Source organism: Akebia trifoliata, chromosome 1 (genome assembly GCF_017979445.1).
Source record: "Akebia trifoliata isolate Shusen 1 chromosome 1, ASM1797944v1, whole genome shotgun sequence".
NCBI lineage: Eukaryota > Viridiplantae > Streptophyta > Magnoliopsida > Ranunculales > Lardizabalaceae > Akebia > Akebia trifoliata.
Window position 1 is genome coordinate 33967593 of NC_141375.1, and position 10580 is coordinate 33978172.

Consider the following 10580-nt stretch of genomic DNA (forward strand, 5'->3'; position numbering starts at 1 on the left):
TCAAACAAAATCTATTGATTTCTCCCAAAAATCCATTATCTTCAACTTCTAAATTTTATTGCTAAAATCCATGGTCTTCAACTTCTCAAAAAACCTATCTTAATTCTTGAGTATTGAAGATTGAGGAGGATAAAACTTGAAAGGTTGAAATCAAGGATATCCTAGGAGAAATTTTCAGAAGAAAAAATAAAAATGGCAAGAGATTGAAGCCAAGTGCATTTTGGACAATTTATACCAATCTCTAATAGAAGACCATAATCAAGAGATAATCCAACAGTAAAAAATAAATTCAAAGCAAGTGGATTTTGGTGTCATACATTCATGGGTAAATGGAATTTAAACATTAAAAGTAAAGTAATATGGCATGTAGCAAAAAACGGACATGGGTATAATTAGACCTTTTCCTCTTTTTTCTCTTTTTTCTTGTTGATATAAGAATCAGAATATCAAATATGGTATTCGTCTTTTGTTTTTTTTTTTTTTTTTCCAGTTGTCTTTCTTCTTACTTATATGTGAATAGAATATCAAACGTTTTCATCGAAAAAGATACTCAACTTTTCCTACTCAAAAGGGTGTATGAATCTGATTCGCCAATCAAATCTACCCATGTGCTGGAAGTTTGTTTGGGAACCATACTGACTTCTCATGACTTCTAAAAAAAAGATCAGAATACCCTTATATTATACCAGTTACTGTTTTTTATCTTTTAGTGTCATAATATGCCCTTCAACTATATTATTTTTGACATTTTAACTATAAATATTAATATAATATAATAAATATTAATATAATATAATATTTTAAATATTAAATATTAATATAATGTGTTTAAATCCATTATACTTAAAAATTAAAAAAAAAAATTAACAGACTGTCTTTTAGTGTCATAAAATACTTCAAACTATACTGTTTTTGACATTTTAACTATAAATATTAATATAATATAATATAATATTTTAAACATTAAATATTAATATAATGTGTTTAAATCCATTATACTCAAAATTAAAAAAAAAAAAAATTGACAGACTGTCTTTTAGTGTCATAATATGCCTTCAAACTATATTGTTTTTTTACATTTAAACTATAAATATTAATATAATATAATATAATATTTTAAATATTAAATATTAATATAATGTGTTTAAATCCATTATACCCAAAATTTAAAAAAAAAAATTAATATTAATAAATGTTTCTTTCATTTGATTTAAGGACAAATGAATTAGGAATATTTTCATAGAAAATTAATAAAGTTAAGGGTAATTTGGTAAAACGAACCGTTAGATTTTGACTCCTCGCAAGATGAGTTTTGAGAAATAGGTTTTCTCGACTTCTTCACAAAGAGTAATTTCTTGCTCTTGCGCGGAGTAACTCTTCGAAGGAGTTGTTCATCTAAACGCATCCAAACGACTTCTAACTCCCCGCAAGAGTCAGAAGTAGCCAAGGAGACCTATCCAAACGCCTACTAAGATTTCCCATGAACGTCACTCATCTTCATTTCTTGAGGAAAAGCATTTATGGTTTGATATCACTTCAATATTATTCTTTTCAAAATATTCTTGTTTCTAACTTTCTATTTCAAGAAGTGGGATATGCAAACACATAAGTATTGTAAGAATCTATTTGTAATTTAAAAATATTAATTAAATGCAATACTATATAGTAAAAAATACTAAAAAGAGTGGTGATTTTTTACGACCCCTTTGACACATGCCCCCTCACATAACATGGACTAAAATTATAGATTTTTGGGAAAATTATAAAAAAAATCCAAAAAAAAAAAATATTTACAAAAACCAATCTAATTTTTAAAAATTTTGAAAAAAGATACAAAACCGATCTTTGAAAAATCGGTTTTTCTCTCTCTTCAATTTTCTCAACACTTTCTCTCTCCTCTATTATTTAAAAAAAAATGAATTTTTTTTTAAATCGATCTTTGAAAGATCAATTTTTCTCTCTCATCTACTATTTTAAAAAAAATTGATTTTTTTTAAAACCGATCTTTGAAAGACCGATTTTTCTCTCTCTTCATTTCTCTTACCCCTTTCTCTCTTTTCTATTATTTAAAAAAATAATTTTTTAAATAGATTTTTCTCTCTCTTCAATTCTCTCACCCCTTTCTCTCTCCTCTATTATTTAAAAAAAATGATTTTTTTTAAATAGATTTTTCTCTCTCTTCAATTCTCTTACCCCTTTCTATCTCCTTTATTATTTAAAAAAAATGAATTTTTTTTAAATACCGGTCTTTCAAAGACTAATTTTTCTCTCTCTTCAATTTTCTCTCTTAATATTTAAAAAAAAATTGATTTTTTTTCTCTCTCCTCTTTTTCAAATTCGACCGTTATATAGCTGTTTTTTAATCATTTTTTTACTGTTATTTAACCGTTATACTATATGTATATATATACAATCTCATACACTTATTTTTTCACAATTCGTTTTTAAAAATCTATTTTTAAAAAAAATCATTTTTTTTAAATAATAGAGGAGAGAGAAAGATGTGAGAGAATTGAAAAGAGAGAAAAATCAATTTAAAAAAAAATTTAAATAATAGAGGAGAGAGAAAGGGTGAGAAAATTGAAGAGAGAGAAAAACCTATTTAAAAAATAATTCATTTTTTTTAAATAATAGAGGAGAGAGAAAGGGGTGAAAGAAATGAAGAAAGAGAAAAATCGGTCTTTTAAATACCGATTTTTAAAAAAAATCATTTTTTTAAATAATATAGGAGAGAGAAAGGGGTGAGAAAATTGAAGAGAGAAAAAAATCGGTCTTTCAAAGATCGATTTAAAAAAAAAATTCATTTTTTTAAAATAATAGAGGAGAGAAAAAGTGTTGAGAGAATTGAAGAGAGAGAAAAACCAGTCTTTCAAAAACTGGTTTTGTATCCTTTTTCGAAATTTTTAAAAATTAGATTGGTTTTTGTAAATAATTTTTTTTTTTGGATTTTTTTGATAATTTTCAAAAAAAAAAAAAAATGAAATTGAAAACGAGAGCATTTACGTCATTTTACTTAATTCTTTAAGGGAATATGGAGATCAAGGGGCATTAGGTCATCAGATTGAAACACGTAGGAGTATTTCTAATATTCGTCAAAAGTGGGGGACCATGTCTTAATCAACTTTTTTTTTTTGCTCTAGACCTACTGAGAAAAGATCGTGCGAATCCACTCTCAATATATACTGGAGTTTGTCGCCCTCCATTTGTAAAAGGGAAAATTATCAAAAAATCAAAAAAAAAAATTATTTACAAAAACCAATCTAATTTTTAAAATTTTCAAAAAAATATACAAAATCGATCTTTGAAAGATCGATTTTTCTCTCTCTTCAATTCTCTCAACACTTTCTCTCTCTCCTCTATTATTTTAAAAAAATGATTTCTTTTTTTAAATCGTTTTTGAAAGACCGATTTTTCTCTCTCTTCAATTCTCTCACCCCTTTTTCTCTCCTCTATTATTTAAAAAAAATAATTTTTTTAAAAAATCGATCTTTGAAAGACTGGTTTTTCTCTCTCTTCATTTCTTTCACCCCTTTCTCTCTCCTCTATTATTTAAATTTTTTTTTTTTTAAATAGATTTTTCTCCTTCTTCAATTCTCTCACCCCTTTATATCTCCTCTATTATTTTAAAAAAACGAATTTTAAAAAAAATAGGTTTTTCTCTCTCTTCAATTCTCTCACCCCTTTATCTCTCCTCTATTATTTAAAAAGAAAAAAAGAATTTTTTTTAAATAGGTTTTTAAAAACGAATTGTGAAAAAATAAGTGTGTGAGATTATATATATATACATATAGTATAACGGTAAAAAAACGATTAAAAAACGGCTATATAACGGTCGCATTTGAAAAAAAGGAGAGAGAAAAAAATTTGATTTTTTTTAAATATTAAGAGAGAGAATTGAAGAGAGAGAAATACCGATCTTTGAAAGACCGGTATTTTTAAAAAAATTCATTTTTTTTAAACAATAGAGGAGAGAGAAAGGGGTGAGAGAATTGAAGAGAGAGAAAAATCTATTTAAAAAAAAATTCGTTTTTTTTTTAAATAATAGAGGAGAGAGAAAGGGGTGAGAGAAATGAAGAGAGAGAAAAATCGGTCTTTCAAAGATCGATTTTTAAAAAAAATCGTTTTTTTTTTAAATAATCGAGGAGAGAGAAAGGAGAAAGAATTGAAGAGAGAGAAAAATCGGTCTTTCAAAGATCGGTTTTTTAAAAAAAAATCATTTTTTTTTAAATAATAGAGGAGAGATAAAGTGTTGAGAAAATTGAAAAGAGAGAAAAATCGGTCATTCAAAGATCGATTTTGTATCTTTTTTCGAAATTTTTAAAAATTAGATTGGTTTTTGTAAATAAATTTTTTTTTTTGATTTTTTTGGTAATTTTCTCTTGATTTTTTCTCCTAAGATACACAATTGTACATCCCCATAAATATGTATAATTGTATATCCTAAGGAAAGAATCTATGATTCTTGCACATGCCATGTCAAAGAGCGTAACAATATCATTATTCTTTTGCAAAACTAAACCAACCAGTGGAGGTTTATGATTTTTTTTTTTATTTTTTTATTTTAATTTCTTTAATTGTATTAAGTTTAAATGTAAAAGTGAGGGTATTTGTAGAATCTAAATCTTGGTGTGAAATTACTTCTACTTCGCTTCTCTCATTATAATAATAAATATAACAACAACAAAATCTTATCCCAAAGATTTAGGTCAACATTAAAGTCAAATCTTTTGTCATCAAGAGTGCTCATCTCTCTCTCTCTTTAATTTTATTTTTAATATTTTGTTGGGAGGGTGGGGGAGTAAATCCTTAAGGAAACGGAATCTTGATTAACAATAAAGTGGGATAAAATTAATCTTGCATTTTGCAAGAGTGTAAACCTAATATTAACAATTTAATAAGGAGGTATACCTAAAATACCCAATTTTAAAAGACTTCATATATAAATATAACTATTTTCATACCAGATAAACTTAGGGACGTTGAAAACTTTTTCGACACCCAACATCATCAACTTCCTTCTATGTTTTCTCTTTCGGGTTGGCCACAGTGCCTTACTACGTTACATTTCTTCAAAGGACACAAATGCCCCTCACTTTGTATCTGGTAAGGAAAAAAAATCTCAATTTTTGCTATCTGAATTCATGTGAAACCCACTTAATAGAATTCGATAACAAAATTCTTAATTTTTGGTTTAATCAATTTTCTGAAGAGCTAAACTGATCAAATGAATGAAGATGGAGCTGCGTTAAATTTGATAATGACACGTAGTTCGTAATGGGAATATATAGAAAAAAAACAAAACAATTTGAAATCAATTTATAAAAAAAATTGATATCCACAAAAAGAATATAATGCATGATTTTTTTCGATGATGGGTGTTTAGGACTCATAACATTAACTTTTAAAATTATTTCAATAATAAATATGATATTTTCTCAATACAATTGATACAGTTGGACATCGTGATTTTCAATCTCAATTTCTCATGTTGTTCACGAACAATACCTAAATGACAGGGGCAAATCATCATCTCATTCGAGATAAAGGTTCTTTTAAAGGATTATAAATCAGAAAGAAGAAGAAGAAGGGGAATCTCGAGTCTTGACCATGGTGTCCCAATTACAAATGGTCTAAGATGACTTGGGTAATTATTTTTGTCTTGGACGATATTAAAAACCATGTTGGGCATAAAACTACAGTCATGGGTTCAAGTCCGGCTTATTTATGCATTTTGGTGATTATTTGAAATACCTCCATCCTACTCTAATGATTTCAAACTGAAGACATACATGACCTCGGCTTCACAACTTGTATGATAAAATAAAGATGATTTAAATTCCTTCATCAGCAATTTATAATAAAAATTGCTTGATTTTTCTTGTAAAAATATGTTATCTTCAACCTCAAAGGTATAAATATATATTGACTTATATGACATAATCTTCAATTCATTGTCTTTTTGTTGAAAACCTTTGGTAGGCGTTTGGATAGGACTCCTTGACTACTTCTGACTCTTGCGGAAAGTTAGAAGTTGTTCGAATGCGTTTGGATGAACAACTCCTTCGAAGAGTTACTCCGCGCAAGAGTAAGAAATTACTCTTTGTGAAGAAGTCGAGAAAACTTATTTCTCAAAACTCATTTTGCGGGGAGTCAAAATCTAACGGTTCGTTTGACCAAAATACCCTTAACTTTATTAATTTTCTATGAAAATATTCCTAATTCATTTGCCCTTAAATCAAATGAAATAAACATTTATTAATATTTAATTTTTTTATTTTTTTTATTTTGAGTATAATGAATTTAAACACATTATATTAATATTTAATATTAAAAATATTATATTATATTATATTAATATTTATTATATTATATTATATTAATATTTATAGTTAAACACATTATATTAATATTTAATATTAAAAATATTATATTATATTATATTAATATTTATTATATTATATTAATATTTATAGTTAAACACATTATATTAATATTCAATATTTAAAATATTATATTATATTAATATTTATAGTTAAAATGTCAAAAACAATATAGTTTGAAGGCATATTATGACACTAAAAGACAGTCTATCAATTTTTTTTTTATTATTATGTCAAAAACAGTCTATCAATTTTTTTTTTTAAATTTTGAGTATAATGGATTTAAACACATTATATTAATATTTAATATTTATAATATTATATTATATTATATTAATATTTATTATATTATATTAATATTTATAGTTAAAATGTCAAAAACAGTATAGTTTGAAGGCATATTATGACACTAAAAGACAGTCTGCCAATTTTTTTTTTTAATATTATGTCAAAAATAGTCTGTCAATTTTTTTTAAAATTTTTAAGTATAATGGATTTAAACACATTATATTAATATTTAATATTTAAAATATTCTATTATATTATATTATATTAATATTTATTATATTATATTGATATTTATAGTTAAAATGTCAAAAACAATTTAGTTTGAAGGCATATTATGACACTAAAAGACAAAAAACAGTAATTGGTATAATATAAGGGTATTCTGGTTTTTTTTCTAGAAGTCATGAGAAGTCTATATGGTTCCCAAACAGACTTCCAGCACAAAAGTACTTCTGTCAGTACTTCACAGAGTTGATTGCCAAAAGCCCTTTCTGCACAAAATTACTTTTCCAGCTCCTCCACAGAGTAGTTCTACTTCTGTTCTTTGGAACAGTAGTTCTGCTCTGGTATCCAAACAGGCCCTTGGTTTTTCTATAATATAGTTCTGTATCTTCAACTTGTAGACACAACGAAGTCAGGTTGGAAACTCGACTAAGTGATTAAGTTATATACAATATTCCAACCCATGATGCTATAATCATGTTGGTTGATTTTCATAATTAAAAAAATGCCCTTTATATTAATGTAATCTTTAAAGCTGTTAACTAATATTTTAAATTGTAAATAAGTCATTTTGATATATGTCATGCAACCTTCTAATTTATAAATAAAATAGAGTTTTTATTGGCAATCTAATTTTTTTTTTGTTTTAATTAGAATGTAATAAGTAAAAGTTGGGTGCCAATAGCAGCTCTTATATTATTATTATTATTATTATTTTGACTACAAGTATTCATGACTTATTTGTTTGCTCATTAGAGAGAGATACAGAGCACATGAAATTGATTATAAATTATAAATTAAAGGAAATTTGCTGGACATATATATTTTAGGAAAATGCTGGAATGACACAAACGGAGACACAAAGGTCATACAAATGATATGGTGGCGCACACATAACCATAGATACTTTTTACTTGTATCTCACGGAAAAGCATCTACGGTAATGTGCACGACACCATGTTATTGTGTCACCCCTATGTCATCCTAGCACGACTCTATATTTTATTAAAAAAACTGATATTTTATATAGTTTGCTCATTTGAGTGTAGTCTGATCGTAAGTGCCTTCCCTTCCAAATTATATATAAATGGACACGTTTGGGGTTGTGCAAATTACGTCCCACAGGAAGATATAACAAAAGTGCTTTTACCTTTTAAAAAAGTATAATGATTTTCTAACTCAACTTTGACATACGAACTCGAAAACTCACTTGCGTGGTATGTGTAAGATCTGCAGATTTTTTTCCTCGGGATACATAACTGCACATCACTATAAGCATGTACAATTCTGCATTACAAGGGGAAAATTTTACGGTTCTTGCACACGCCACGTTAGTGAGTTTTTGAGCTAATCAGTCATGTTGAGATAGAAAATCTATACTTAAAAAAAAATGTGATTTTTGTTGTCTCCAACTTTTTTTTAAAGAAAAATTACTTAATGGTCTCTAGTGTTAACTTTTCTTTCTGATTAGATCTAGACTTTTAGTAGTGAGTTAAATAGTTCATTTAGTAAATTCCTCTTTTCTAATCAGTCCCTGAACCCAACTTTAGATATTTCTCACAATTGAAATATCAAAATTGCCTTAAACATTCAAATTCACTATTTTCAATTTTTTTTTTTTCTTTTTAAAAATTTTTGGCATCCCGATCAATTTTTGAAGATTCTATTATGATAAAAATGATTTGTGAAGGAAGAATAAGTCATTTTCAAGCATTTTAAAGATGTATGTAAAAAATTAGAATTTTTTTTACGTATATTTACTTCATTTTTTTTAATAATCAAAATTGATCAAAGATGTTCCTTTTGGTTTGAAATCATCAACACAAGTCGTTATGTCAAGTTTCAAATCAATCTTTCCATGCATCTTATTTGAAAAAATGAAATGGGGTAAATTTTATAGTGCCATGGACGGCAATAATTAAAAAAATTGTCAATCTCAACGATAAAAATATTGAACTAAAAAAAATTTGGCGACATTGGTGCTGTAAAATTTACCCAATTTCATTTTTTCGAGTTTTTTCAACTAAAATATATGGAAAAATCAACTTAACACTAGACATAACAACTTGTCTAGATGATTTCAAACCAAAAGAACCATCCTTGATCGATTTTGATCCAAAAAAGAAGTAAAAGAATTGAAAAACCTTAACTTCATTTTTTGCTATAAATCCTTGAAAAAAAATACATTTAAAAGTTTTAAATAAGAAGTATATGATTTTCATTCGTCATTCACAATAAAAAAAATCATTGGAAATGATTGGAATCACGTTAGAAAACCTAAATATGTGAAGAAGAAGAAAAATGGATAGTTTCGGTACTTCCAAATTATTATAACATGAGATAAGTCCTTAAAACGGGTTGGGTTCGGGTCGGATATGTGTATATCCAAATCCATGGTCGGATTTTTTATCTAGCCCATATTTGGAGGATTTGAATCTGACTCAAATCCTACTAGTTCAAATCATATTTGAAAATTTTGTCTTCATTAAACCCATATTTGGAGTCAACCGAATCAATTGATTCGGGCTAGTTGAGTTGGATAATTTTAAATCATTTGTTAAAAGTGTGTCTTAAATTTGACTTGAACTCAAGAAATCTGAAAAATATAAAAATATAACGTACAAAATAATATATCACTTGGATATAGGGATGGATCTGTATCAGACATAGGTCAAGGGGTATTAACCCATATTGGACCCATATTTCAATTCAGATGTATTTGAAGGAATCAAACCAGTAAAAATTAGATTCAAATCACTCGGATTTTGAATAAAATCAGACCCATTTTAAGACCTACCTAAGATGAGGTTGAGGGATTGATTAGAGAAGAGGGATTTATTAAATTACTTAAATCACTCCTAAAAGTCAAGGACTAGTCGAAAAAAAACATTAACGTCAAGGACCATTAAATAATTTTCCCAAGGAACAATAACAATTGGACACGATTGGGTCACGTAAATTGCGTCCATGGAAGACATAACAAAAGTGCTTTCACCTTTAAGAAAGAAAACAAACAAACAAAAGTGCTTTTTGTGGTCATGGGCTGTATTTAGCTCGAGTTGGTGTTGCGTATCGTTCACGCAAACGTTTCGTAAAGTCCTTTTCCGAAAACATGAACAGTATTATTTTCGAGGTCATCATTGCTAAATATGGCCATCACGAGGGTTGGTTGTTTGTTTATCATGTTTCCTCAGACTTACACGCACCAATAAAATAAAACAAAGAAATAAATGTCAAGAACTTCGCTTAAGTGTGCGTAGATTTTAAAATTTGTTGAATCCGATCAAATTAAGACTTACAACATATACTTTGATCCATCCAAAAAAATAAAAAAATAGTAATAAAGGGGAGAGTCTAGAACTTGAGCCCACAAAGAATTATAATATTTATAAATTTTAAATTTATGAAACTTAGTTTGGATCGGGACTTCAAAATTACTAGTCCTAGGCTAAAGTAATAATATATTATATAAGAACAATTTACATGGACCCGAGGATCATATAAATCTTAGATCCAAAGGCTTCGATTGGATCGTGAACTGCCACATTGGTTCATAATATGCCCCAACCCTCTAAGTTTAATGGTTTATATTAAGTTTTGAAAAGGAAATAAGTCTAATCAAAAGATTTTCAAAATGGACGGTGCCCAAGTATGAAATATGTCGATCTATACTCTAAAGTAATAAAAATT